Source organism: Uloborus diversus, chromosome 2, assembly GCF_026930045.1.
Source record: "Uloborus diversus isolate 005 chromosome 2, Udiv.v.3.1, whole genome shotgun sequence".
Taxonomy (NCBI): domain Eukaryota; kingdom Metazoa; phylum Arthropoda; class Arachnida; order Araneae; family Uloboridae; genus Uloborus; species Uloborus diversus.
Window position 1 is genome coordinate 37,390,905 of NC_072732.1, and position 5,437 is coordinate 37,396,341.

The following is a 5,437-nucleotide window of genomic DNA, read 5'->3' on the forward strand; positions in this document are numbered from 1 at the left end:
TTTTTTTTTTTTTTTTTTTTTGAAAAATTGCAGTAAATTTTTAAGAGTACAAGGAATTCTAATTTTCAAACTGTAGAAGAAAGGTAAACTAAAATTTTTGCTCATACATATATTAGATCTCAATTCAATAGTCCAAATGTGCTGTTTTGAAATATTTATAACACATACTTAGAAATTAAGTACAGTGAATAAGAAATGGGAATTTTCAAAATAATTGCAAGCCTCTAAAAATAAATATTCATTCTTCACTGTTACAAAAAGCATTATTAAAATTATTTGTGTTAAGATATTTTGAAATCAGCACTTCTTCAATTAAGAACTGTATTTAGATAGAATTAAAAAATGCATCATTGTTTTGAAATCCATTGTTCTTAAATGCATATTTTTTATCTCTCAGTTTTGTAAACTGACTTATTTATTTTTGATTGTTGTGATAAAATCAATATAAAGTTTCAAGTATTACAAAAAGAGAAAAAAAAATCTTTCAACAAAACATACTAATTTATTCCAGTGTACACTGTTAGTAATAAAATCTCAATGCATAAGTGATAGGCAATATGAGACAGTGTTAGTTAAATTATCTGGAATCAATGACGTTGATAGTACGGGACTAAATTTTTACTGCTTTCTCATTTGGTATGAAATAACCACTAAATGCAATACCACCAGCTAAGTGACTTTTTTTTTCATTTATAAAGGAAGGATTTCACTTTTGTGACTTTTAATGGATCAAAAACCCTAGTGCATCAGACCGCATATTATTTTGTATCTTTGTCCAACGAAGAATCTTTAAAAGGGTTAAATTGTGTAGGTTTGGGAATATGTCGAAACAAAATTAGATATTTCATTTATATACATTTATTTTAAGTCTGGCTGTAAGGAGATTGCACTTCGCCATGCCTCATATCAGAAGTGTCTGTTTTCATAAAGGTATGTATCGTGGAGAAAAAATGAAACACAGAACAGCGAAAGTAGGCTGCAATAAAGAATATAAAGCTTGTCATTTTTACTTTTTTGCCGCAGTTATTGCCAAAACTTAAACATTTCAATTATAAATTAACACATAAGAATTTTTCTCCTGATATAGTTTCATTAAGTTCAACTCATTCTAAAAATCTTAAGTAATTGATTATCAAAATTACAAGCGTTATCTCTTCACAATAAATAATGAACATCTGAAAACTTCAACCAGGCAAACAGTAAATTGAAAATTAATTTCTCTTGTTCAGGATATTTACTGCAATCTCAGTAAAAATAAATGTTGCATAGGGTACATTTTGAATGATTCCCTACTGTGTCATCTGTTTTCTGATATTCAGTTTGTTGACAGCAGGGTATTCTTCTGTTATCTTTGATTGCTATAACATATAACTAATGTGATGGAAGCAGAATTATTTCTTCTTTAACATAACCTTGTTTAAAAAATAGTCATATCATCAAAATGTCGCTAAACTCATAAATGTGGCAAAAGGCTTTTTTTCCTACTCTACCTAATGGACTTGTTTCTGCCTACATCACAATGTTTGGTAGATGTCACATTTCCGCAATCAAACTTCAAATGTTCCTACTCGAATTTACAGCTAGAAGGAGCTTTTTATTTCACTGAGTTTAGTAACACATTTTACTCCAGTATGAGCTTTAGCAAGCATTAAAATCAAATTAAAGTACAAAAATCTAAATCTATCCTTTAATTAATGTTTTTAAACTTGCTGTATTTCATTCATTTTATGATTTATAGACATTAAGTCCCCTGATCCATTGCCACTTTTTGAAAAGAGAGCCTTAGTGAGAAAAAACAAGCTTTAAATAGTATTTTCAAAAGCAAATGCTATAACATTGTTACAGCTTATTAGTAATACCCAGAAATTTTTTCCACCTTTCTGCATCAGAAAGAACTTGAATTCTTCATATTTTTTGCAGTAGGCAAACATTGTAGAAACATTGAATTCAACGATAGTTATGCTTTTAATATTCTAAATTACTATTACATTTTATTTCAAATAGAGCAAGAAGTCTACATTTCAAATTAGTTTTCATTATGAGAAAGACTTAAGGATAAAATATAGCTTTATATTTGGCTCAATATGAAGAAATAATGAATATTTTAAGCATGAATCATATGCATAACGGCTGCAGTTGAATTGGCGTGTAATGGAGAATTTCCTATGCTACTTTCCACCTGTAGACAAAAGATTGTACAGCCAATTCGCGATTACTGAATCTAAAGGGATCGACGATAGACTTTGACTTATCCGCAGGGCCGTCCGAAGAGCTGAGAGCGCCTGGGGTGAAAGTTTCCTGCCGCCCCCTACCCCCTTTACGAACAAAAAAAAATCATTTGTTATAACATTAGTGTGTATATAGTATAATATGCGTGAACGCATCATATTTGAATTTTTTACGTATTAAGAACAGAAAAATCAGAGGGCTATGCATAATACAAACTAACACATAAGCAAAGAATCTGTTTCTAATGTATGTAAAACATTAATGCCACAAAAACTTTTCGAAAAATGGAAATATTTAAAAAAACCAAATATTTATCTAGTAAAATGTTATTCCACTAGACAAAAAACAAACAATTAAAACTGAATTGGTTATTCATATTGATCAAACTAAGAACACGAATAAACAATTTGCTGATTATAAATGGAAAATATATTTACCGAAATAAAATACATCCAAAATTTAATTTCGATCTGGACTCATATAATGATTCTTTTCAAGAGTTTTTTGGTTTTACTTGTACCAACTTAATACCAGCTTTCATATATGTTAGAAACAAAGATGTTATTCTTTTGCATCAAATATTTGTAAGTTTTAGGGAGATGCCCACAAATACTCAACAACATCATAAATCGCGCAGAACTTCGTTTTTGGAGCTCTAATTTCGAAAAATCACTGGCCCTAATATTACAAAATATGGCCTTACAAATTGCGTTTTAAGACTTGAGTATAAGGAAATATTCGTGCAAGGGTCCCCATGCCGCCTTTCTTTAATATCACAAGCAATGGGTTTTTTAAACAACATTTACAAAAAATTTAAGCGGAACAGCCCCTAAATGTAAAAAATAGCTTAAATTATTTGGACTATAATTTTGAACAATTTTCCTGGGAAAATGCTCCAGATCCTCCTATCCATAAAATCTTCAAAGTTTGTCTAAAGTTTTGTTTTTGAAAATTCAATTTCAAAAACTTCCAGGGGGAGAAGGAATTGATTTCAATCTATTTTAAAAAATAATCAATCGGAAACAGTCTCCTCCCTCCCTTACCCTAACGTCAATAAACATGGCCTATAATCGCGTTTTTAAGGCTAAAATTGCGTTTTTAAAATTAAAAGTTTCAAAATGTTGACCAGACACCTTTTGACCTTTTCCTTATCGGATCAAAAAAAAAATTTTTTTTTGCTGGTTTTTGTTTTTTCAATGTGTTCCTTAAATCTTTCTTCTGGTTACTTCCCTGCACGAAGGGGCAGAATTCAAGCAAATTTGGTGAGAACTAGACAAAGGAGAAGTGCCTTTTGTTTGATTCAAATATTTTCAGAAATTGTATCTGCTTCAATGATACAAATCAAACGAATGTTTTGGAGACTTAAAGAGAGGAATATTTTCGTATCCTAGGAAAAAATAGAGAATCATTGCAATGATTCTCTATTTTGTGTGTCTATGACTGTGCATCTATGATACACGAAATGAGGGCGCCACAAGGAGCCCCTTATTTTATAAAATTGGGGCATTTTATACGACGGCGTCCCTCATTTTATGTGAATGTCTTCGTGTTCCATTGAAACGAGGGGTGCCATGCGGCACCCTCTCATTTCATGGCGCCCGGGCCGATTGCCCCCCCCCCCCCCCGTTCGGAAGCGGCCCTGCTTATCCGAAGTTACCGCTAGTTTCAGTTTTCGACATTTCAATATAAAAAACCATTGAATATTTTAATTAATATGTACATATAACAGACAAAATTACAGAACTTAAAAGTTTTTAAGGGCAATGTGCACAGTTTAATCAAAATATTGAAAGAAAAAAATCAAAATGATTTCAATACTGCTGGAACCACTTAAATAGAGCTGATTATGCTTCAGGAAAGGTGCACTTCTTTATTTGTTTCAAATTAGGATTGATGGATTCTACCGCTTTAGAAATATCATTGAAAGAGTACTTGCCTAGACATCTTTAATAACTAAGAAAGCTCACTCTGTCTCTCAGGAAGTTATCTGCAAATGACCGAACTAAGGAATGAAGGGGAATGCATCCTAACTTAGGTCAGCGTTTGAATAAAGGTACAACAATCAGTTGACAACTTGACTGCTTAAAAGCAAATTCGTAGTTCAGCAACATGGCAAAGTGTAAACGGTACAGTACAACAAAAGAAAAACAAGCGAACTCATTTCCGCACATGTAACTCCTTTATCGCACATTGGCTTAACAGAATGCTCTTCTTGCTTTAGAGGTCTATTATGCTGGAATTGCAAGTGAAGGTGAATTAATTTTTCTCTCATAGTCACTTGTTTGTTTCTTTTTTTTTCTTTTTTTTTTTCGTTCTTTCGAATTATACTTCGAGTTAAAGGAAGTTAACTACGAGATATTGAGAATAATTAGCATAGAATTAAAGACAAAGGAAGGCTTAATAAAAACTTCGAGTTGCAGTAATATTCAAGCGAATTGACTATATATAGAAGACCAAAAAATTAGAAGTATTTCATTTTTGAAAAAATTACCTTGTAACTAATTTCTGCTATTTAACAGTCATTGCATTTTGAAAATAAAAGTATTGATGCTACAAAATGTATTTCAGAAGAAATATGAGAGATTTAACAATCTTAGTATGTTGAGAATTGCCGGAATTTCTTGGAAAAAATATCAGCTATGCTTATTCAAATTTCTCTTGCAAATGAGGACATCACAATTCAAATGTAAAATCATTCATTGTTGCTAAGATGCTAAGTCTCCTCACGAATTAAATTTCAGCCTTTTTTGTTACATTCATGGCCTATTCTTTATTTCCAGGTTTTTTGATGGCTACCCTTTTTAATCACTCCTTAAATTATTCCAGTCTTAAAAATATTTGAAATAAATTTAACTATCATATTGTAATGAATTGTTTGCCATTAGTTCTACTTGAAACTGTAGGCAAAGTAGAGTGACAACTTTCACTGGTCTTACTACGATTTTTTTTTCACTTGGTGATTCCCCAGATTCAGGTTTTAAAAGAATCAAATACAGAGGAAACTCGGTTTAAAACCCCTCCCCCTTTTTTCGTGGCAGAAAGGTAGGTGTTATTTTGAAATACACAGAAATTCAACTTATTTGCATAAATAAAATTTCCAATGAGTATAAAAAAAATAATAGTCTGTACTTTTTAATATACAATACTACAGATAATATAAATAACATTTTAAAGTGCCCATCTCTTGTTTCATCAAACATGAGATGGT